The following is a 26,917-nucleotide window of genomic DNA, read 5'->3' on the forward strand; positions in this document are numbered from 1 at the left end:
AAAATATGATTGAGGATAAGGGGGTCAGAGATGGATGATCGTTCTTAGCTTAAAGTTAATAGAATATTTTTTTCAGCCACTTGGTGGCATTAGTGTTTCACGTTGGACATTCATGACATACTTCCAGTCAATTATACCTGTCAAAATAAAAGTTGAAAGGAAAACGAAGCAACTCGTGGACTACTGCCCATTTTGTTAATTAAAACAAACAAATAATAAACATTGTATGAAAGGGATACTTTACTCATTGCGCTATTTTCCGCAGTAAAACGTTAATATTTTGTCCAAAAATAAATGTGATAACTTCATTATTTTTCATGTGCAATTAATAACTTAAAAACACGTTTTTCCATTTGATGTTGACTGAAGATGACATCACCTGTGCTAAGGAAAAAGGTAACAACAAATCACGGCTCACCTGTTTTCTGGGTTTGGTTAGCAAACTGAGCCATGATTGGTTGTTACCTCAGCACAGGTGATGTCATCTTCAGTCGACAGCAAATGTCAAAATTAGTTTTTAAAGGTAATAACTCTTCATGAAAAAATAATGAAGTTATCACATTAATTATTGACACAATATTATCTTCCTACTGTTGAAAATGCTTCAATGAGTGACTTTAAAGTGATGCTTTTTGGGACCATGGCAGTATTTAAAATAGAACGTGTTTATACGTTTTTGGGAGCAAATGAGTTAAATTAACTCAATATTAACATGCTAATTTTGACACCCCTATTATTATTATTATTGACACTGCTAATGTATTTTTAAAATATTATAAGGTAAGAGGTTCGAAGACTGAATAATAGCTGGTTTGGGGAAACATGATGTCATGATGGAGACAAGACGTTTGCACCATTGAGCCTTAAGTCTGTTTAGTTGTCACGGTGGAATCGTTTTGCCTGCAAGAAGCTGCCATTTCCAACCCTGCTGAGCAAGCACATCATGTGGAGAGCCCCACTGGTGGTGATGATCCCCCTCAGTGGACCAAACACATCACATTGATTTGCTGTGTATTAAGGGACAAGGCATGGTGCGAGCCAACTAATAGAAGCACCCAAAGCTACTGACCACAGGAACAATTCAAACAGTGTGCGGATTGGAGGCCTGGCTGGAGGATAAAAAAAGCTCACACAGATGGATCAGGCTTGAGTGTAATGTATTGTACTATAGGTGACGGAGCGGTCACCTATAGTAACTGGGGGTTATTTAGGTTGAATGTGTGTTATGTGTCAGGAGACAATCTCAGTTGCGACAACACAACCTCGAGGGGGACAACAAAGATAATTACCTTACAACATCCAATAACCTCACGTTGGCTTGTCTGCCACTCCAAACCAATGTTGTCAGTACACTGAAGCATTGTATACCACACGAACAGTTTCAATAAAACCTTACATACAGTTTGAGGCAGATTTGATTTTGAAATTTGACGGCAGTTAAAAGACTAAGAATGTCAATCTTTCAATTTCGAGAATTTTCCTTAAGCAACTCAAAGCACACAGAAATGAAAATGTACAGATTGAAATGCACACATCAATGTAAACATGATGTTGTGATTGCTTTTTACACTTTTATTTAAGCAAAAGCTATATTTAAAAAAAATTAATAAATACAAGTAGTTACAAATATATCCTGTCGCAGACCAGCTCTGGTTGGAAGCTGCCATATTTTCAAGTGTGTTACGTTAAGACAGCATCCACAGACATCGTATGCTGTACATGCAGTGTTTGAATTCAGTGATTATTTCATGTACCACTAGGGGGAGCCTATGTACCACTAGTGGGACTCACACCAAACTTTTTAAGAATCCTTGTTACACACTATTTCTGTTCCAGGTGAAACTTAACATGTTTCTACTAAAATGGATTAACGGTTAAATAAAGGGAAATGGTGACAATGGTGGAAATTTTTAAACACTGTTAAAAACTCATTGACCCCCAGCCATTTGGACTGAAGCAACCACCATCGCTCCCGGCTGTTTTACTGGATTCTAACTGATTTCGCAATGCCCACAGAATATTGTGTTCGATTGTTATAAAAACATAGAACCTACTAAAAGAAAGATTAGAGTCTCTTCTTTCATCCGGAAAAAAATTATATTTCTATCTGTTTCCGTTTTACAGCAATTAGCATTAGAATAGAGCTCAAATTAATAATTATTCAGAAACTTGTTGAAAACACTGGCAAAAAGAGCTTGTTGCAACATGGCCCTGGCTGATCTCCTATACTATGCTGCCACCTGCTGGTCGTTTTATTGTTTGGGGGTAATAACTAACATTGCTTTAAGTGACCTCTTCAAGTCAGAAACTGAATCAAAGCCTTCTGTAAAAACAAAAACAAAAATGTATAAATAAGTTGTTGGGAGTGAAGTACAAAGTATTAAAAACGTATTTATACGTTTTTGGGGTTTGAATTAGTTAAAGAGGGAGCCTGAAACAGTTCAGAAAACTGTCAGTCATGAGGCAATCTCAAAAAAGTGAAAGAGTGCTCAGACCTCAAAACAAAATCTCAAAATCAACAGTGATTAAAGATAAATCATCGATTTACTAATGTTGCAAAGTCTATACAAGAAAGATATGCAATTCCTATTTTTATATAGAAAATTGTTAATCAGTGAAAATTGACGAAGAACATGCTACGCATGCATGGAAAATGAACAGTATGAAAAGGTTGCGAAAGCAAAGGTCGCTCAGGTTGGTGGCGAGGTATTGCTTGTGCTACAGCTTCAATCACGTGAACAAACTCACCGGGACAAATAAATGATTGTTAATGGCAATAGCCACCAAACCGAAAAAAATAGGACACTCCTAAATAATGACTCACATTTGTTTCTAATTTGCCTGTGACATTTGAAAACCGGTGTCAAATTCAGGAGCGTCCCCGGGGTGGCGGCGCCTAATTAAACGATGAGACCTATGATACCTTGGAAAGTCGGTATTTTGGCAGCACGGGGGGGGGGCATACACATTTGCGTCTACACAACTAATGAGTGATATGTGTGGGGCGGGACGGTTATCAAGCATCACTGCGGACAGTAAATCTCATGTTCATCTGCTGTGCAGACACCTGCTGAAGCATGCAGTGGCATATCATCCAAAAACTAGGCTTTAAAAAATAAGAAAAAACTCATGAAATGAGAAATAATTTAAGCTAAATTACCAGCCAATTAAACAAAAACTTTTGAAGAGAAAGTACACATTGCTCGTCTAAATAATAATAATAAATAATAATAAAATAAAAATCCAATGTCTACTATTTATATGACGGAACTTATAGAATTATGAATTTGATGATAAAATGCCAATAAAAAAAGAGACTTTACACAGATCGGCATTTTACGCAAAATTGGTGATCGGATATTTTACCATCTTCTGATTATTTTTGTTTTTTTTAAACTCACTTATGGGTGATCGTTCCATCAGAACACATAAAGCCAAATAAGATATAATACCTTAAGATTTTGAACAACAACAAAAATGCTTGAAACAAGTGTAATGCTATTGCACAAAAATGCCTGTTAAATTCTGTTATTGGGAATCACAGATTTATGTTCTGCCGTCTGTGTTTCAGTATCAGTATATATTGGTATGAGGTCATTAAGAGTTCAAATTTTTACTATAGATATTACAACAATTTGTTAGAGTGCAGAAGGAGGCCGACACTAGCGGGGCCAACAGGAGCGAGGTATTCACCATTGTGTTTGCCAGCAGATTATGCTTTTTTGTAAAACGTCCGATCAATGGAAGAGGCCAGACACGGCCTACAGCAAACAGGTGCTCGGCCTTGGCCCATCACTGCAGGCGAGTCGGAACCTTGGTTACAACACGGCTAATATATTAGAAGGTATTGTGCTTCGTCGCTTGAAAATTTAGTGATACTTAAAAACACATTTTTTACAGGCCTTCTGCTAAATTGACAAAAAAAGCTAAGAATTTCATTTTCCTGCATATGTACTAAAAATATCATTAAACTTGATACATTCATTAATGTGCTTTTTATAGTTTTAGAATGATTTATGCATAATTAAAAAATAAATTTGTAAAAAAATGTAGCCCTATGTTACTTGTGGCTGTTGACAAGTCCAGGTTGCTTCTTGCCCAGTTACATGAGGGCCAAATGAGGATGGTGAGGACAGTTTCTGCTGGTAATCTGCCTGGCAACAGATTTTCCAAACAAGCACCCACTAATAAAAACAAAATAACAAAGAATGATTAAACGGACTGCAGAGATGGATTTTCCCATTAATGCTTTGAAAGCTTGCCACATTTGGTCAAAAATCTTATGAATGTAAACACCCTCCCCCCCATGCCCCCCCATCCCCCCACCCACCCAAATATGAACAAAGGTAACATGTTGTTTGCATCTAATTGTTAGCATTACTCTTCCTGTCTCATGGTTACTGTCGTAATTGGCTTTACCATGAAAAGAAGGTCAACAATGCTGTGCTTGCTGGTGGCCGCTGCATTTGATTGGCCACACGCATGTCCTAATTATCACAGAAACACACACACACACATCACACACTGACCCACTGGGCTCACATAGCTCACGACACACACACGCACACACATTGATTTCAGATGAAAATAATTGCGCAAATAACATGGAGTGTTTCTACCCCCCCACACACACACACACAGTTAGCTGGTGTCCACTCATTATACGTCACAGTGACAATGGACGTAATACATTCCTCATTTAGAGGAGAACAACCTGCCTGTGGCTTTTAATTGGGAACGTGAGCAGGTATTGGCAATGCATCAGATAGAGAGGCTTGATGGTAATTTCGAGAGGTCTGATATGAATTCCAGGGGGTCCGCCTCAATCCGCTTTGTTGTGCTTATTAGTGGTCCGAACAGATAACAGATTGTATCTTAATTGGAAACCCCAGCAGAGGACTTGGTGACCATATTGCAAAAATGATCCACGCACACCGGAATTGGTATTTTCCAAGATAATTAATAGAAAACAACACAACTAAAGCAAAATTAGGATTTAGGGTACCCGGTTGACGTCTTAATGACGGACAGTCATTTGAGGCTAAATCTTGTATATATGCAGTTGCATTTCATTATACCAGTTGCATATATTTTACTGAGATTGGCTGGTGAGCACTTCAGGATTTACCTCAACCTCTCTCCCATAGTCGGCTGGTATAATTACCAGCTCACCAGTGACCTGAATGATGATGAGCAACATGGACGGATAAGCAAAAAAAAAATAGATAATAACTAGAGCTGCAAGCAGCAATAAAGGGCTCTCACAAACCCTGGCCACGTTGGGGTACTTGCATGCTGGGGTTCAGGCATGCACTCTAAAAACAGTTGGGTCAAAAGTAACCCAATTATGGATCAAAAATGGGCCAATCCACTTTATGGGTCAATTTGACCCAACTTTCTGGGTTGTTTTATACAAAAGTAACCAATTTTTTAACCCAAGTAAAGGATCTGACCAATATTTAGTTGTTTTACAGTAAAATACCAATTTCTTGACTCAAAGTTGGGTCAATTTGACCCAACTAGAGGATCGGTCAATTTTTGACCCATTGTCGGGTTATTTATGACACAACTGTTTTTAGAGTGTGGATTTAGACCCTCAAGAAGAGCATCCTTTTTCTTTACAAATAGTGTGTCGCCACGACAACAGTTTGCAATAAAATAAAAAGCCTTTAATATTTTTTTGTATTAACTCATTCACTCCCAGACATTTTCACTGAAGCAACCCCATTTGCTCCTGGCTGTTTTACTGGGTTTTGACAGATTTTGCAAGGCTCACAGAATATGGTGTTCTATTGCTAAAAAAAAACATGGAACCTACCAAAACAAAGATTAGAATCTCTTCTTTCATCAGGAAAAACAAGTATATTTCTATCCATTTCCATCTTGCAGCAATTAGCATTAAAATATAGCTAAGTTTTATCAATATTCACAAATCTGTTTAAAACTGTGGGTAAATGAGCTTTTTTGAACATGGCCCTGGTTGATCTCTTATAGTCTGCTGCATTTTTGTAATAATTACCATTGTTTCATCCATTCTGTAGAGTTCAGAGCCTCCATCAAAGCCTTTTGTGTTCTCTAGCATAAAAAAATAAACAAAATGTATAGATATGTCTTTAGGACACTGGTAATATTTAAAATAGAACATATTTATACGTTTTTTGGGATAATGAGTTAAACATCCTTAGAGGAAAATTTGAAGACAATCGGATTAATTCTGTGGGAGGAGTTCGTTAAAATATTACCTCCATGAAAGGCCAAAATGTATGCCAAATTCCAAAGTAAAATATTTTAAAATTTAAGTTTTCTTCATCCCACTCATGTTTTGAGTAGCACACGTTGAGCTTGCTTTATTTCAATTGGTGTACATGATGATGTTTTTTTTTTCCCTCATGATTATTTTCTCATTGTTTGTTATAATATATTGCTATGTTTGGCTTTTTGAATGTGACATCTATGTTTGAGCTGATCAAAAACAAACTTATCAAATCAAATCTATCAAAAGAATCATCAGTTAAAAAAAATCGTACCTATTTTTATGCAAGTCGCAGTTTAAATATTTGTTCATTCAAACAAATAACATCCACGACATATGCAATTATTTTCATGTCAACGCTGAAATGGATTGCAGCTTTTGATGCACACTGTGATGACATAGTTTGTCAAATGACAAAAATACCAGAGGCACACTGTTTACGTATGTCAGGTGTTGACAAGTGTCTATTAGGGAGCGTTTTTGTTAGATTATTAAACGTAGTCTTGTCATGTCTGGAGAAATAAATGGCGTTAAATAGGCAATGATGGCTTTCCATGGGAAGAACACAGAGGGCAAAAACCCTACAAATGACCCATTATGAGCAAAATTGCTGCATACAATTCACGTATAACCTTCATTTGGATTTGAAAATAAACAATCAGCGCAAATTTGGGATGCATTAACCTTGGAGTGTGACATATTCAGCCAAAAATGGGACAAATATAAACACAACTCTTCTCAAGTGTGTTTTTATATTCTAATTTGTAGTCTAATATTGTGTTTGCAAATGCTGTCGATAGCTCCATTTATAACACTTCAGGAAGGTAATTGAGAGTGATAACACAAGCAGGTAAGCATGCACTCAAACCACATTTCAAAGTGTTCCTTTCCAAAAGTAGTCAGATAATAACATCTAAAAGGGCACATTTTTGTTGCTTTTACATTACCAAGATTATGTTTTCAAAGAACAGTTTAGCCTTTCCCTCAGCTAAGTGTTATTTTGAAGCAAGCACAAGAGCAAACATAACCGGGCCCTAAGCTTGAGAGGAAACTAATAACAGACCCAACAGAGAAAGAATGCTATTTCTTCAAAAATAGAACATGTGAAAGCAAATTCCCTAGTTAAAAAAAAAATAAAAATAAACATCTTCTCACGTAGACTCAGCTCAAACGCAGTCATAACATGGGGACACATTTAAGGCATGTCTGTGATTAACACAATGCCTGTGAGCATACTGCATCCACCCTCAAATAAACACACGACGTGCATCCTCATGCAGTCATTTTCCTTTAGCACAGTGCCCCCTACTGGCACCACTGGAATCACAACAAGACAACAATCAGGATTTGTATTAAATGCAGCAAAATATAAGACTAATTAGATGCTAATTAATCATTGATTGTTTTATATATATATATATAGTATATATATATTGTATGTGGAATTGTATTCATTGCAATCCTTTTTTTTTATTGAGTAAAGTAATTTCTTCCCCCTCTATACTGCTAACACGTCATTAAGTATATTAAGTGAATATATTGCTCATTTTCCTGTTGTGATTTACAAATATCAGCATTGTAAATGTGCATTCTAATAATAATTTCTGACTTAATGTTTTTAGCCACACACACTCAATTAATTTGAATTAATTCAAAGCAATTTGGCGGAACATAAAAATAATTATTTAAGAAATTGCTCTCTCATTTAATTTTTTTTTTCATATGTGCACAATATGCAACTTTTCTATGTATGTCCAGCCATCCATTTTCCTAACGATTTATTCCTCACAAGGGTGATTGATGCATGTATAGATTTGAAAAGGTTTATCATGTCGTTTGGACATGTTGGAAAAAATGTAAATACAATTAGCGATGGACGATAGCAAGTATCAGTATTGGGCCAATAGCAGGCCTTACTTGAAAATATCAGTACTCGTGATGGTATCTGCCTTTTTATAATCAGGGACTAGAAATAAGAAGAGTACTAAATAAATTAACTCATTCACGACCAGTCATTTTCACTGAAGCAACCCTCTTCGCTCCAGGCTGTTTTCCTGGATTTTGACTGATTTTGTAAGGCCCACAGAATATTATGTTCTATTGTTATAAAAACATGGAACCTACCAAAAATATTGATTAGAGTCTTGTCTTTCATCAGGAAAAAAAAGTATATTTATATAATGAGCATTATTTAATAGCTATCAATATTCACATTTATGGTGAAAACACTGACAAAAAGAGCTTGTTGCAACGTGACCCTGGCTGATCTCTTATACTCTGCTGCTACCTGCTGGACGTTTTTTTTTTTGTAATCACTACCATTGCTTTAAGCTACCGCTTCATGTCAGAAGCTGCATCAAAGCCGCATGTATGCTATTGCATAAAAAAAAGTGTAAATATGTTTTTGGGAGTGTAGGATGAAGTATTTTTAAAAATGTGTTGGGTTTGAATGAGTTAATGTTGAGTACTCATAGTTGAGTACTCGTACTGGTATCGGTCTGGAACAAATCTGGGACTGAACATCCTTACAATCAATATTGAAGAAAAAAAAAAGGGATATGCTTTAAAACTGAGTGTGTCACCTCTCTTTGTCATAAAAAAAATCAAACAAACAAAAAGCATAAAAATCATGATGATCATCATACAGTGTTCCTTGCAGTTATTAAAAATATCATTAAAAATGCATGAAAAAACCTGCACATGCTATTTTCTCCAATGAAGACAGTGAACTAAAAGCAAGAGACACGTAAAAATGGAGATAGCTTGTCCTGCCTATGTGGCAAGATTGACTTTGTGGTTGTCAGGCCTTTGAATGTGTGACGTATTTGACGTGGGAGTGAGAGAAAACGCAGAAGAAAAAAAAAGCCTCCACCATGTCATTAGTGAAATCAATGTGACAGAGCTCCCCTTTGACAATTCCAACTCACTGTCGCTCACACGCTGGTATCAGCGCCCACCTGTGTCTAAGTATGTATCACAACCCCCTAAGGGGGAGGGGGCTGCATCGGATCGCAAAAGGTTCCGCCGCCACCGCCGGAGCACAAAGCGGCCCTGGCTGCTCTGTTGTGGGGCCCTCAGTGCGTCTCTAATAATCTACCCAGCATGTGTTTATCTTTGTTGGACCAGGTTGTGTGGGGGTGGCGGCCGAGAACAAGGAAGGCAAAGGAGACGAGTTCCTGCCAGCCTGAATGTGAGGAGCCTGCAAATCCAGTGGGACCGCATGGCGGCTTTTTGTGCGAGCTTGTGTGGTTTGATGAGGGTGATGTGAATCACACTGTACGCTACTGCCTTCGCCGTTGAACAATCAGCAACAGGGAGGATTTTGAAGACGGTACACTTGTTACACCGAAGCACTTGTAAATTGTTTATCCGTGGAATGAGTCACCGATGTTGGTTACGTCCGACGAACGCAAAATTACAAAAGGTGGGCATCTTTGAACATCCATAAAAAATAACATTGGTTAGATCTGTTGGAGGTCTAAGCTCTACGGAGCTACGTACAACAAGGAATTTAAGGCTGTGAGTCAAGAAAAAAAAAAAAAAAAAACGACATCTTTGGTTCAAAAGGTGCAAAACCATGGATTATTTTTACTTTAGTGGGATAGGGCATTTTATTATGAAAAAAAAAACGACTTAACCAATGGAGCAGTAGCCTAGAATTTTGGGAGTTGTACAGTGCTGGCGAAAAAAACATGTGGGCGGGAATTATATATATATATATATATATTATATATGAGAAGCTGACTACTGTATAGTGTATTTTTTTGCGACATAACACCAGTGATCAACAAAGGAACACTGTAAACCATCTCCAATAAGCATTTTCCACCAAAAAAATAAATAAAGTGAAAAAAAAATATTAATTAAATAATATACATAAGCGGGGATTTGCTTCACCCCAAAAATAAATAAATAAATAAATACAATAATATTAATTGGTCAATAGTTAAGTCAGTGGGTGCCAAACCAAAAGTATGTAGAGTTTAATTTATGCTGTGACTCCAAGGATTTTTATTTATTAATTAATTTATTTATTGTTGTACTATAATAAAGTGTAATTGCATATCCACTGCAGTAGGTGGCAGTGGTGCTCTCATTGTCAGAGAGTGTGCAACGAGTAGTATTAGCTCCTTTGCAGTTCAAAATATATCTCAATGTGTCGTGTCAGTAAGAACAAGAATGCAATGATTCAATTGCTTTTTTAAAAATTGTATTTCTAATGTGCATCGCGATACTTTTATTTATGTATACATATTTTTTGTTTGTTTTTTAAAAAAAAAAATCTTCAAATCTCATAAATACTGCATGGATTTTCATCACAAAAGAAAGACGTAGAGTATGCAGGAGCTGCATGATACAAATTAAGATTGTTCATTTTTGGCTAAGGTGTCATTATAGTTGTCAAAGAAAATCTCTCCCGGGCTACCGTACATTGTGACATCTGCTGTTAATTACATCTCACTAGGAACTATCATCATCACAAACACACATGCGCCGACACGCAGACAAACATACAGCCGACGACGTAGGTGGCGCACACGGGGCGTTGATTGAGTGAACAAGTCCAGTACAGGAGGAGAAGAGCAGCTAATGAGTTATTTCCAGACACTGAAGTCGTTGCGAGACTAGCCTAAGGTCAACGCATTCCCCGCACCTTTAATGAACAAAGCCGCCCGACATGTAGAGAGAGATTTATGGGTGCGAATGCCCAGACTGACCTGCTTAGTGAACCACTGTTTCTCTACATTATAATATGGCAGGAGGCTTTTACCTTTACAGTGCAAGCTTTAGTTTAGTCTTAGGCACAACATCTAACATATCAACATTTCTATATTTGAGAGATATACCATCAATTCAATATTCAAGTGTTTCAACATGTTTTTTTTTCTTAACGAGACATTTTGTGTAATTGTGTTTCCACCTTTGTAAGATTAGTTTGACAGCTTGGATATGCTTGATGTGGAAGAACCTGACAAAGCCTGACCTCAAGTTCATCAAACACCTTGGGGAGGAGCTAGAGCAGAGGCAGGATGTCTCTCAGTTCCAACATCAGTGCCCTTTGACCTCACTTTTTATTTTATTTTTATTTTATTTTTTTTTCCTTTTTGGGTGAATGGACTGGTAATTCAAAGAAAAAAATATATAGCGATATATAGCATTTTCCCTTAAATTGCATGACATTTTCTATTCTTCTAATGTCTGGTTTCAAATTGCAAAACAGCCACAAGAGGATGACTCAAGTCACAAGTGCTAATACTTTGGAAATAAGGACGGGTATCGGCTCGATACCGATACCTTGTATTGGTACTGTTTCAGCCAAAAAACACAATGACCAATCTACACAGCTAATGAGCAATTAGCAGTGACTTATGTTAGCCGTATAATATTAGCTTAGCATGCTTGGAACCAGGTACTAGAAAATTATCTACTTTCTACCTGTGGAAAAACACAAAAAAATAGTAAACTGTCACCAAGTAGGTCTTATCTAGGGATGGGTGTGTACTGATATCCGGTATCGTATCGGGCTGATACCTGGGACGGAAGGCCTCTCTCAGGAACATAAGGCACATATGCCATTAAGTATTCATTTATTTATTTAAACTCATTTTATGTTGTGTTCTTTTTATGAACAAATGGAAAGAGATGATAGATAAATGTAATTATTTTTAAAGGAAAAATGCTATTTTGGGATATATAAAAATATATGTGATTGATTTTTTGAGAAATGTTATGTATCAAAAGTATTAGTGGCATCAGTACTTGAATTGGTATCGGTCTAAAAAAAAGGGTTACTGAACATCCCAAGTATTATGCAAAAAAAAGACGGCCAAAAGTGACTCTATACCCGAAGTTAGCATCTCCTGCAAGACCTCCAAGTTTTAAATAAGAGTTTAGCACGGTAACTGCAACAATAGTCTCAATTTCAGTATTACTCAACTTAGTTGTAGTTATAGTTCAAATGTTTGCAACACCCAATCAGTCAGAAGGTTTTGCTGCCTGATGCGATTGAAATGAAAATCAAAGCGTATCAATCCGCTCAGGTTAATTGGTCCTACACAGTACATTTGTGGAGACTCTCCATTCCCGGGGATGCCTGTGGCCTGTGCACACTTTAATTAGTCGCTTTTACCTCAGCTAGAGAGGGATTGGCGAATATTCGGGAAAGGTGAAAAGAAAGGTCAAGGAGAGCGAGAACACTTTAATGCAAATCTGCGCGTACAAAGTATGATTTGTCCAGTCTTTAAAACTGCCGTCTCTCCTACTTAACAATCATCGGCCATTGCTGGATCGCTACTTTCCATGCAGCAAATCATTTATGCATGGACATTGACTCAGTCAGCACTCATACGCCGATGCGGGCTCATATTTCAGTTTAAATGATGACACGCCTGCTGGAAACCATTGGCCTTTGGCCAGCCTACCTGCCCATAGTGGGTTTTTAATATTAGCACATATGTATGGAGGACCAAAACTGTCAAAATTGAAAATAAATGACTAAATAAATGAATAAATGTGAAAATAAAAACGGACATAAAAAAAGTTAATTCCAAAATTAAATACAAAAAATAAATATATATATATATATATATATATATATATATATATATATATATATATATACCCCAAAAAATAAATGAAAGTAAAAATAAATACAAAAATAAAAAACAAGATTCAAACGTAAGAGCAGAGCGTTTTTAATTCATTGATTGATATTTAATTATATTTATTATTGTATTTATTTTGACATTTATTTTTATATTTTGAATCTTGTTGATATACATATATATATATATATATATATATATATATATATATATATATATATATATATATGCTGTTTTTATTTTAATTTCCATTACGTAACTTTTTACTTTATTAATTAATTAATTTTATCATTTATTTATTTTTAATTTTGGCAGTTTTGGTTCTCCATACATATGTACAGTAATGCCAAAACCACCAATAAACACAACTTGACTCTGAACTTTGCATGTTTACTTGTATGCAGGTGGAGTACTTGTACTGTTCCGCAACAGCTTTCCATTTACTACATTCTCTGTTTGTTCATGGGGCAAAGAGCAGACAACATATCACAGCAGAAAGCAAAATATTGTTCCACCTTTAACGTCAGGCTTGTCCAAAATGTCTGCAAAGTTCATCAGATTCCTGAGGTGTGCACTGTGGAGTTAATCAAGTCTGGTCAAAAGGACAGAACCAAGAAGCAAAATCCGCACAAACACTGCCACTCAAAGAAAGACCCCCAAGGCATCTGCACAGGCACAATAATAATAATAAAAAAAAAACATAGCACCCTGTACGCTAAATTTATTTTATTTAAAAAGAGGTACCGAAAAGGAAAACAGACAACAAGCTCAGCGCTCTTGTAGACCATGAAATACAGATGCATGGATACTGCAGCAAGAAAACGATCAGGGATAAAGACAAGGAGCCGACAGGACGGTAAAGTCAACAAAGCAAAAGACAGAAACGAGATATCAGAAAAGAAAACATAAGCAAGGGGAAACAAACATAAATACAAGAAAAAGGTAAACCTTAGAAAGCAACTTGCAGCAACATTCCTAAAGGGAAACGACTTTTGTTTACTGTCGATAGAAGAAATAGGATTGTGACATATTCTTGGACTGAACATCTCCTCCACTCATTCTCCTTCACAAAGACTTGATCTAATTGTATCTGTTCTTCAAACACCATTTGTCATCACTCACAATAATTCACTTTGAAAAGAGCTGTTGTGGATAACTTCAAATTAGACCTCATTTTGCCAGATTCACTTTATCGAGCCAAAAAGACGCACAGCAGAAAGTTGGCTTCCCCTGCAATGCATCATTCAAGACAATAACAACAAGGCATTATCATATTGCTAGCTTAGCTGCATTTCACTTACAGGAACCTACTAATGAGTAACTTTGGTAACATTTCCACAACATGCTGAGCAATGACAAATTAAAACTGGAGGACCTTTTGCGAGCGCAGACCTTTACAGAGGAAAGAAAAATAGTCCTCTCTCGCAATGTTAAGTAAAAAGCAAACGCACTAAAGAAAATGCGCTTCAATGCGGTAGCAAACGGCTAATAGAGAAGAACGACTTTGACCAGAATGTTTCAGTCAAGCCGTGTTAAGTAGTGATGGACAAATGAAGCTTCATGAAGCACTTGTGATATTTTTTTAACTCCTCTAGGTGGCACTCTTGCTTTAAAGCTGCTAGCTTTAAAACTAGCTATTATCTTTCAAACAAACATCACCATCTAGAGAAGCAAAACAAATATTGCAAGGGCTTCATCAAGCTTCATTTTCCCATCACTATTTAAATGCGTTTTCAGCCTGATTGTACACTTCAGGTGAAAATGTCAAAATCTTCTAAATGAGCATAAGCACAATGAAATGAATGCTGGAATCATCTTCAGGATGCTAAAATACACTAAATAAAGCAAAAAATTTGAGTCTACAACGATTAATTTAGGTGTGAGAGCAAAAATGAACTTTTTATTGCTTTAAATGCGTTTTCAGCCTGATTGTACACTTCAGGTGGAAATGTCAAAATCTTCAAAATGAGCATAAGCACAATGAAATGAATGCTGAAATAATCTTGAGGATGCTAAAATACACTAAATACAGCAAAAATTTTGAGTCTACAACACTGTTAAAGTATAAATATGCTTTCATTGCCAATCACATTGGTTAGACCTTCAACCTTTCCTCTGACTTGACATTGTCCACAGCTGTGAAAAACATTAACCGGCTACAAATCCAGGGTGTGACGTTACACTCGGAACAGCCTCAAAACACGCAAAGGATACTTAAAGATTACTCAGAGATGCCACACATTAGAACTATTTTAGCGTATGCCTCTTTTGTATGGCTAGAAAATAAAACAAGAGGGAGGGTGCAAGGATCAAACCCACGCCACGGCCACATGGTTGGTTTGGAAGCGCAGAGTGCTACCAGTGGACGCCAACAAAGTGTTGGATCTCATTTGAACGCTCACGAACTAGCTGGCCATTCTATACTTGAGTAAATACAATTACTTGTGTAAAAAAACAATAGAATCGCTCAGAATATTGATCAAAATGTTGTCTTTAGAGTAGTCGGGGCAGATAGAGCATATTATCGTAAAGAAAATTTTAGGGTTGACTTCCACTTAACCCCTTCGGACCCATTGATGATTGCAGTGGACATTGGATTTTTGTGTGCCTAAACCAATAAAAATGCATATTTTGGTTGATGTTAACGTTTCTGGTTCATGATTGGATCCTAGCTAACCAATCATAATCACAAGTTGATATGCGTGATGATCACGTTAAAAATGTTACATATAAACTATGTAAGTTTACAACACGTTACAGCCGTACTATCCTGGCGACCACTATAACAAATAAAAACATGACATAAACCCACAAAAAAAAATCCTACGTTGTTCCTATGTGGTAAAAGAGTCAAAATCAGTTTAAAAAAAATTATAAAAAAAAAAAAAAAGAAAGAAAATAAACATTTGCCCAGCAGAAAAAAATCCAGGTCTGAATGGGTTAAGACCGCAATATACTACACATTTAACAAAATTGGACTCTGATAAACTGAAACGGTTTCACAATTTCAGTGTTTCCGGCCCATACAATTTCCCTCAGTCAAGCAAGCTGTTGTTTGTTTTGTTCATTTTCAGGGTGACTGTGAATCGCAATTTGTAATCACGTTGGTCTGTCCACCTCTCACCTTTTTTTTTTTTTTTTTGCGCATCTGTGAAGTAATTTACCTCGCCGTGGTTTGAAAAGTCATGATTGCTTATATTCAAAGAGACCCCATCCTGAACACACTCCACACTTGATTGTTTACCCATCCAGCAGGTGACATCACGGTTGTTCTCTTCCCCCAACGCTCCTTCTGTCTATCCTCGATCCCATTCCTCTCGGCACAAACCAATTCAAGCAAAGAGGCTCAACGACAAATCAAACGTAATACCGTGTAGCAAACTCAGCAGGCGACTGGGCTTCTTTCTGGCTTGTCTATCTAGTAAGGTGTTGGCCACCAGAGAAATAGGGATTGTATGGAAATCACAAGTCAATAAACAAATCCAAATCCAAAGCACTTTTAGCGGGGTCAACATGAAACAACAAGTTGGCAAAAGTTGAAAATTGCGGAAACAAGTGAATTCTCATTTGAAAAAGATGAAGTAAAAACACAAGGGAGGTGGGAAACTATAATAGTCCATCTGCTAACTGAAATAGCAATTTCATGTTTTCATTCCAAAAAAATCACGAACACTGAAGCCAGAAGTCATAAAAACATGACAAAAATATTTTTGGTGCTAAGATATAGTATTTTTAAGTAGTTATATTAACTAATCCAATCCCAAAATGTATAAATATGTTTTTTTCAATATTGTGTCCTTCACTCCCAAAAACGTATTTATACATTTTTTTAATGTTTTTATTTTATTTTTATTTTTATTATTATTTTTATGCTGCAGCTAGAGCATACAGAAGGCTTTGATACAGCTTCTGACATAAGGGGGTCCGCTTTAAGCAATGGTAGTTATTACAACAACAAAAAAGGCCAGCATGTGGCAGCAGAGTATATGAGATCAACCAGGGCCACATTGCAACAAGCTCTTTTTGCCAGTGTTTTCAACAGGTGTGTGAAAAATGATGAAGCTTAGCTATATTCTAATACTAATTGCAGCAAAAATGGAAACAGATACAAATGAACTTTTTTTTTCTGATTAAAGAAGAGACTAATCTTTCTTTTGGTAGGTGCCATGTTTTTTTATAGCAATAGAACAGAATAGTCTGTGGACCTTGCAAAATCAGTCAAAATCCAGTAAACCAGCCAGGAGCAAAGGGGCGAAGCACTGACTCTTAACCTGGGTTCGATTGAACCCCAGGGGTTCAGAAGTTTGGCGGAAGTCAAGACACACACACCCGAAAAAAAATAGAAAAAGGTGTTCCACAGGGTTCGAATCTGGGGCCTGTGCTGTTTTTTTTTTTTTGGTTTGTTTTTTTGCTGCACCCGGGTTCCATCGTAGCTCTTTAAGCCCTAAGCTGTTTTTCAGGCTTTTGCTCGAAAATTACATACCCAAAATAAAAAGAGGAAATCTCTGCAACCACAAAATCTATTTGAATAATTATTGTGTCATAATAAAGGAATCGCTTGTGAGATTTGTTCAGATGTGTAAATATATGTGTAATATATGTTACTGGTTAGAAATAAATGAAGACGGCACACAGCACAAATGTGAAAAAAAAAAAAAAAAAAGCTTCACTGTGTGGCGCAATACCGATTTCTATATTTGATAATTAAATTAGTTGGCGTTTGGGTCATGTAAAAATGGCTCTGCAGATTAATTTGATGCATCATTATATTCTTTCGTGATTAGTGCATTGTTTCACACAATTTCTTTAAAGTTCGAGAGGACCCAATTGGTGGGCGCTAGGGCTTAAAGGGTTTAAAGAACAATGGTGCATGATTGTTTTAAAGTGTTCTATAAATATAGAGTTGAGTTGAGTTGAGTGATGGAAGTCAGCGTCCTAACTGAATGATTTGCAATGCCAAATTGAGCAATTGTAGTCCAGCACAACTAGCTATAACAAAGCAAAACCAAAGGAAGAAAACACTTTCGGAATTCAAGGTGCAAAGAAAAACGAAAAAAAAAAAAGAATGAAACAAATAAAACAAAGAGCCAGATTGGATGAAAAGGCTTGGTAAATGTGCATAGCAAAATGGTGGCCTTCAGGACCTCAACAAGGTTAAGAACCAATGACTTACAGTATCAAAACCGGTGGGCAGTATTTTATTTTGAAATGGCCTGATCAGAACCACTATAAAGCCCAAAAAGGGACACAATACCGCCAAGGGGTTAAAAATCTTACTTCAAATAGCACCTATATTGTAGTGGAGCTTAATCATTCTATATTGAGTTGACTCAAATGCTTGATATTATATTTGCCTGCAAACTGTTCATTTGACTTGCGACAGAACCATGACTCAGCAACTTTGCCCACAACTTAACTTTCCCAAACTTGCCTCTTGCTTGCATGCATCACTCAAAACTGGTCAATCCAGCGCAGCAGTGCATCCATCAAGTATTTCCTATAAGAAAGGCGCCAATGTTCTTGTACTTGTGTGCAGCATTAAATATGCGCTCCATATCCTGCTGTCTGGAACCACGGTGGGGGGAAGTTAATGAAGCTTCGCCGAGGCTTTTCAATATGTGAAGCTCCCGTGACATTGTCCTTTTTTAACAGGAAAGTCTCATTGTTAATAAGCATCAAATGCAAAAGTAGGTTGCTGTGCAAACATGGGAGACGTAGGAAGCAGCATGTGAAAACGTCGTGAATATGTCATTTCAATGTAAATATCACTATTGAATAAAACATAACACTTTCTGGTTGTTATTTTACCTTTTTTTACGCTGCATAGTACATATACTGACATTATTATACAGTAAATGTCACACAATCAAAAAGGGAAAATGGTTACATTGTACCAACTGCTGATGTGAACGTACAAAAACAAAACAACCACACTGAAGACGTTGGACAAATGTAAATGTGACATTTATCTATCAAATTAAATGAAATTAATCACATGGACATAGTAGATGATTCATTTGCCGTTATGTATGGATATGCAGTTTAATAACACTGGCAATCCCAAATAAATAAAAGCTAGGGATGTAGGCATACCACCAGCACGAGTACTTAACTACTTTTGATACATAAAAATGTCTCCCCAAAAAATGCCAAAAGATTAATATATCCCAATATAGCATTTTTTTCTTAAAATTAGATGAAATTAATGGCAATTTTCTATTCTTATTTCCAATGGTAAAATGGTTGGCCACCCTCACATGTACCCATAACTTGAAATATGGCCATTTTTTTTGTCTATAATTAATGTTATAACTTCATTATTTTTCATAAACAATATCTTTAAAAACTAATTTTGCCACAAGAAATAGGTCACGAGTCAACCAATCATGGCTCAGTTTGCTGACCAAATCCAGTTAACAGGTGATTGGTCGTTAACTATTTCCAAAGCACAGGTGATGTCATCTTCAGTGGACAGCAAGTGAATTTAAATTGTTTTTTTTTTAGTTATTTATTGTATATAAAATATAATGGAAGTTATCAAATTACATCTGGACAAAATATTAACTTTTCATTGCTTAAAATGGCTCAATGAGTCAAGTATCCCCGTTAAAATGTGTTGTGAGTTGTGACGATCAAGTGTGAACACATTCGGTCCACTTAGAAACAAAGTCAAGTTAGCTTTGAATAACTTTAGCTCAAATACGGACTAAAACAAGAGTTAAAACAACATTTGAAAAGCATAGGGGAAAAATAGTGATATATTTGATAAACACATACAAAGGTATACAGTATAACCTTAGAGCATTATAATTTAAAAAGTTTGAATTCATTATTATTTTAAAGGTTTGATTTCATCATAAATTGTAAAATTTTTGTGACTGTGCATCCACCTTTTACTGGGAAACTTTTCATCGGTTTGATCGACTTTTGGTGCAGAACGTCAAATAATCGAGTACAAAATGTGTAATGCCAAATGAAGCCTAGATCATTTTCTGCTTTTGAACACAACCAAATCAAGTTTGAATGCATCAATTTAAATCTTGAAATTTTTATTTATCCACTAACTCCTCGGCGAGGGTTCCAAAAATGATAAGCCAATATCACATGGGTGGCGTAAACCATTCCTGGCTGCTCATTGTGTGAAGCTAATTTATCTTTGTATGCACGACAAAAAAAAAAAAAAAAAAAAAAAAAAGCAAACAAGAAAATAGCAGTAGTATTATAATCCACAGTCTCTACTTCGCTGCAGCGATCCGCTTTCTCGCTGCCCTCATTCTCCTCTCCAAAAATTGCCATGCCAGCACTGCGGCATGTGCAGCTTAAAACAATACCAGAAAAAAGATGACACATCCAAAACAGTCTGTTAAATCGTGTCTAAAGGATCACAATGGGAGGGAGGGGGGGAGAAAAAGCAACGCACAAGGGATATTTATTTTTAAAGAGACAGATCCTGATGACTGAATTAGAGTAACAGAAGGGCAGTAAATGTGCACGGGGGGTGCAGGCATGGGAGGCTGTCGGCGGCAGGTATCAAAGGCAGCTAATATTCAGAGGGCTGAAGTTAAAGTGCACTGTGAAAGCCAGAATGGCTCTCATCTGAGAGGAGAAGATTAAAATCAGTGGGACATCACAGCAAGGCAATATGAAGCCGGAATTAGAGCAAATCTCTCTCTCCTCCCTCACACACACACACACACACACACACATATATATAAGTTCTCTGACAATAAAGCAATTATGTGTCATTAATATTTAAGAGCCCAATACCCTTTCATACGCGTTATATAAAAAAAGATGAGCAAGCTTGAGAACTGACCGTTGAGATAATCACAGTGGGCCAAAGCGAGAGAAATGAACATCAGGCTGTTTTGTGTTTCATTGAGACAAATGTCTCCTGCCTGCGCCAGCAATTAATGGCCGCTCGTCCAAAATGAGGAAAATGCTACATTTGGACTCTTGTTTGTTAAAATGAGATAAAAAAAAAAAAAACTATCAAGTGGGCTTGAAATAACAATGGGCATTTAATTCGGACTCTGTGATTTACTAGTTGGAGTCAAGGTCTTCAGCCATCAAAATAATTAAGCAAAGAGAATGGGGGCTATCCTTCAGCGACAATGGCAGACACTTGACAGGATGAGTATGTGGGAAATTGCCAATTGTGGTCATGTTTGTGGGGAACGGATGTTAAACAATGAGCTGGATAGAGAGTGGCCATTTGTCTTGACTGGAAGCTGGCCTGGGCTTCAAAGAGTTTGACTGTCGCCAACAGGACGAGTGTTAGGGCCTTGTATTCTATAATATCATTGCAAGTGAAAAAAGACAGTCCATATATTAAACGCTTGTTTTCAACACTGGTCCCTTTCCCAACTGACTTTGGGCGAGAGTTACTTTACTGATTACTTGCTTTAAAAAGTGATTTAGTTCCTTTACTGGTTACTTGATTTAAAAAGTAATTTAGTTACTTTACTGATTACTTGCTTTAAAAAGTTACATTACAATTTACTTTAATAGCTACATTCAGCAAATACTGACCAACCCGCTTAACATAAAAATGGCACCCGGTTTTGCCACGTATTTGGAATTTTGTTTTTAACAATGAAATTAGAGAACAAAGTTTATTCTAAAAATTAAAGAGAGCAACCTTTTTGACTTATATAATTATTGTACAAATGTGTGAATTATTTTTAATTACAATAATAAAAAAAAAAAAGCAGTGTTTCTCAACTTCAATTAAGAAAATTACATTGTTTGAATAGTTTCTAAAATAAAGACTTATTTAGTCTCACTTACTTGATATGTGTAACTTTGAATGTTGTAATGGTAAAACTCAACATTTTATGTGTATCATTTATAAATGTGTGATTAATTTATTTTGGGGACACCCTGCAGTCAAACAATCTGGTGTGACTGTCAACAAACACTTTATACACACAATATACAATAGGGCTGCTATGAAGAAAATATTAATCACGATTATTTTTGGTAATAATTGAAATCACGATTAGGTCAATATTTTTTTTTTTTGGTGGTGCAAAACAAGAAAATGTTTAAATGTAAAAAAATAATTAAGGCAAATACTATAATTATGCAACATCCTTTTGGACGAAACGGAACTTATTAAATTGGTTATTTAAAAAAAATTAATAAAAGTGAAAATGCATCAATTTAAGCAACTCTAAATTTGTATTTATAACATTATTTTGATGATTATTCTGTTGGAAGTGTAACATAAGCTGAAGTGTAATGTGTTATTTAGCCATTAGAGTAACACACTACTTTGTAACATATTACTGACATCACTAGTTAGAAGTGTGAGATGTTATCTCAAAAGTGTATCGCTGTGTTTACTACAATTACAACAGAGGATTGTAACAAAGAAGGACAGAAGCTAATTTTGCATTATATAAGATGGTAGCGCTTCTAACGTCTTGAGATAAGAGCTTAAGCAACGCTTGATGTTAGTGAATAAACAAAGGTTTAACAGGATTAATACATTAGAAGTAACTATTAGTTTTGCAATTGGTGAGCCAACATGTTGCAGGTTTCTACTTTTTCAACCCCCCCCCTGGAGTGTGAGGTTACTGAGCGTCATGTGGGGTTCATACCACGCTTGAGTGTGTTTGATCTGGTGGCCCGATTGGCCCTGATGTTAACAGAGTTATTAGGGGGCTTATTAGACAGGGTCCGATATCCAGCTTAAGCCCCCCACTGATTTCATCATTACCACCATTCTGGGGGGGTCATTACCGGGGATCTGATGGTGCCAGTCTTGTGTGTTTAGTGTGTTTATAGTGGCAGGGGTGTGAGTGTGACAAGACCAACAGAAGGATTTCAACCACCCCACAAACCTCCCCATGTGATGCAGGTGGCGGATGCACCCATCACTTGGGGAGTTGCACTACTATTATCAATTAGAGCTACAATTGGGGGTTGGCAATGAGAGAAAGTGAATTAGGTTAAGTTGACTACCAAATAGCATTTCTAAATGACTTCATTGGCAGAAAAATAAATTTCCAGGACATATTTACGCTAGTGGTAGGTAGGCAAGAAAAGCCAGAGGCTCACTGATAAACCTCTTCAATTTCAACAAAATAGGTCAAGTGATTCTTGTTGAGAATGCCAACAGGAAAATCCAGCTAAAATTCACATTCTGTTTTAAAAACCCGAATAAGACCCCTGGGTTATGCCTTTCAAAACCCAAATTCTTGCACATATAAACGCATTCGGAATACCTCGATTGAACGGCGCATTGTCTTTCGCTGTGCGCATGCTCTCTATTGTCTTCTCTATCTTCTTTTCGCTTATTTTAATTGGCAAGGAATCTTGTTCTTTGTCGTAACGACTTGTATGTGCAACTCCGTCCCGCTCGCTAAAGCAGCCTAGCTTGAATACACTGATTTCTTTGCGGCGTTTTCACATTATTTTGTGTCTCTACGGCGAAAACGTATGTGCCTATTATACAAGTATATAAATCCAAAATTCGAAAATACTAAAGCCGGTGCCAACAAACGCTTACAGCAAAGAAACACACTTCTGGAGCGAGGAGGAAACCGACTACTTTATTTAGCGTGGTGAGCGACATAAATATAATGTATTTTATTTAACGTAGTAAGTTAAAAGCAGAAATTACGTTATTTACATAATTACGTTTCCCGCGCATCGCGGCCCGAACGGGATATTCCAATCGAGCACAAATGAGCATGTAAACGAGAGTGACTCGGTCCACCACGCATGTAAACGTGGGAACGTGCTAAAATGCAGGCTGGAGAGCCAGAAGAAACCTCGCGGAAGTACGGGAACAACATATAAAATCCACACGAGTAGCCCGGAGACGAGTTTCAAGACGGAATTCTCAGCTCTGAGAAAGGCATGTGAAGGGAAAATAACCATGGTTTGATATGTCTTCATGTAACTTCTTATATCAAGATATGTTGTTGTCCTGAAGTTTTGTACGAATCCAGGTGCCCAACAATTTGTGAATAAAGGGCGGAATCAACCTGGGAGTGAATGCCTTGTTTATACTACAGTCCTCCCTGCTTCGCAAACATGTTTTCGAGGGTGACTGGGAGAGGGCTTGGCCAGCCCGGTTTCTCACGCTCACAACTTTTTGTTAACGAATAAAAGACGGAGCGGCACACGGTCCGGGCAGAGTCAGCTGTGGAATATGTACGATTGCCCAGCCGTTTTGCAGCTCGTTATACCCGGACCGTCGGCTCTCCGGTTTAGTGTCAAGGTAAGCGCTGATGATGATCATATTATGCTGCTTAGCGTTGAAGTGTGTTGATTGCTGTTTGCGGGGAATAAAAGGCACAATTATTCTAGCACAGTATATCAGTCTCTGTGTATTCATTGTTACCGCCGATCACTCAGGATCTTGCATAAAAATATAAAGGTGAAGTAGTGTTTTCCACAAAACAGCATGCTAACATTACACCACCAGGTAGTAACTGTACAACCTCCAACCATCATCACTTTCTGTTCGATTTCAATGGCAAACTGTTTAGGTAGCAAACTATTAAGGCCTGAATTAATTGAGCTCTCTATTGGTCCCTGCCAAGTAGTGCAATCTATCACTGGCTTCAAGATGTAGCAACTTACACAGCATAACCTTATTTATACCGAATGTTTGATCACATTTGTTTTTAACGATCAAAAATGACAGGATTTATCATCCCCGCCCCTAATAGATGTAAGAGGGTAATTGTCAGAATGTGGGCTGTAAACTAAAGAGACATAAAGCTGCCAGCTCCCAAGCACAACAATGAATGAACTACATGAGGCTGTCTGCGAACACAGCTGTTCCGTGTCTGGAGAATTTACAGCTACGTGGGAGAAGATTAATGATGTTTGCAAGAAGAAGGGAAGAATACAAACAGTCTGCTGGTGGCACTGTGTGGGTGGGGCTTAATGATAAGAAGAAATACCCCAGCGACAACAAAGATTTGGTAGCCTCTGACGAAGAAATCTGCGACAGTGGCCGAAGATTAGCTTGTTTACACAAGCACGATTTGCAGCCAGCTTCCTGCAAGTCCGGCAAAGCAAAGCGAGTATTTCAAGCAGGTGAGAAAGGATCTGACAAGGACAGTCTCGTCTCCTGCATGAATTATGCATCATCGTAGGTGAAGGGAGGAAAGGATGAAATGTGCCTCGCAACATCAATGAGCCCCCATAATGAAGGCTTAAAGTCTGATGGGATGTATTTATGGGTACAACCTTAGCGGCATCCCTAAAATGTATGTAATCAATACTCATTATTGTCAAAGACGCATAATGAATATACGAGGCATAATGTGGGGGATTTCAGTTTCAACCCGTCACACCATTGTATAAGGGAGCCTTGTCCATCAGCCATTGATGTGAGGCAACGGAGGAAACATTTCGCAAAGTTTACCAGCATCCATCTTATACCAAATTGAAGTGCAAAAGTTCCAGCTGAATGGATTGCTTTTCAAATGCAGCCGGCCATGGCAACACGCGTTCAACCCTGGAGTGAATCTGATTTGATCCCGAGAGCAGCACAAAGGCAAAACTCGCTGATTGATAAAGCCAAGCCAAGCCAGAGAGGACTGGGGGGGGGGGAGTCAATGAAGAAGAGTGTTAAAAAGGAAAGCAATAGCGAGGAAGAAAAAAAAAAAAAAAAGAGAGGAAGCAACAGTAACAAACTCTTTCAATAAGACACGGCCAACTTGTTTTGAAAGGAACATTTCATGTATTGTACACACGTTGAAAAGATGAGAGCAAATGGAAATGGGTGGTCGTGATAATGTACCGTCTGTCGGCGGTCATCATTTTTCCATCTCAGAGCATTTGAAGGTGTCAAAGTTGACAGAAATTGAATACAACTGATTTCTGTACTTTACTGATAAAGAAACACATGGCTCAGTCCACTACACTGAATAAATGCACTTAGTGATATTATTACATCACATCGTATATTAAAAAAAAAAAACATGATCACCTCTTGGCATTTTTGATTACCGGTAATAAAAATGTATACAAGCTTATTTAAATGTATATCACCCATTTGTATAAAACAGAACCAATAAAAAATGAAATAAGCATTTTAATATGTGCTTGAATAATGTTGTCCTTGAGTGCCCTGAAGGGTGATTAAAAATGCTAGCTAGCTATAGCTTGATAGATAGATAGATGGATGGATGGATGGATGGATGGATGGATGGATGGATAGATGGATAAATGGATAGATAGATAGATAGATAGATAGATAGATAGATAGATAGATGGATAGATAGATAGATGGGTGGCTAGCTAGCTAACTAGCTAGCCAAATACCTAGATAGATAGATAGATAGATAGCTGGGTGGCTAGCTAGCTAACTAGCTAGCCAAATACCTAGCTGACTAGATAGGTAAGCTAGGTAGATAAGAAGAGAAAGAGTTGACTTTAAACAAACAACACAACTTTTTGTTTATGTTTCAGACAAAAAAAAATACAAAGATCTTTATTATTGTATTATTTTGATTTCATAGTGTCAAATTATTTGTTTAACACAGTCCAAAAGGCAGCACACCCCTTGATTTGAATCCCGTCTGACAAGCCAAATGTTAGGTTGTTTGACAAATATTTAAAAAGCAAATGATTCAATAATTACAAAACTGTTAGTATTATTTTAGCCGGCAAAGCTCAATAATATGTTTTGTTGACTGACTGTTATCTGTTTTCTTCTGCCTAAAATGTCACGCCATCGATGAATAGAGAAAACAAATGTATTTACATGCATTAAATTTGATAAGAAAGTCACTGACAGCACAGTGGTTTACTCGGCTGACTTATGTGCAGGCAGCGTGGGTTCAATGTGTCCATGTGCCCTGTAATTGACTGTCAAGCAGTCAAGGCCTTTTGCTCCAAAGTCAGCTCGGATCCAGCTGGCTGTGACCCTGAACAGGCTAAGATGTAAAGAAAATGGATGGATGGACATTTGACAATAAGTAATTGCAATATTAGCAAAGCGGCGTTAATGTGAATCATGCATGACAGCCATTTTCTCTACAACTGATTTTGACATTTATGTCAGGGGAGAAGATGATGAATTTTGATG

General features: G+C 37.1%; 1 protein-coding gene across 5 annotated transcripts in view; it reads right to left on the reverse strand.

The window, feature by feature from the left end:
- Positions 1-26,917, reverse strand: part of diaph2 (diaphanous-related formin 2) — a 421,729-nt gene that overhangs the window by 220,234 nt on the left and 174,578 nt on the right. The window lies entirely within an intron of this gene.

Source organism: Vanacampus margaritifer, chromosome 10 (assembly GCF_051991255.1).
Source record: "Vanacampus margaritifer isolate UIUO_Vmar chromosome 10, RoL_Vmar_1.0, whole genome shotgun sequence".
Classification (NCBI taxonomy): Eukaryota; Metazoa; Chordata; class Actinopteri; order Syngnathiformes; family Syngnathidae; genus Vanacampus; species Vanacampus margaritifer.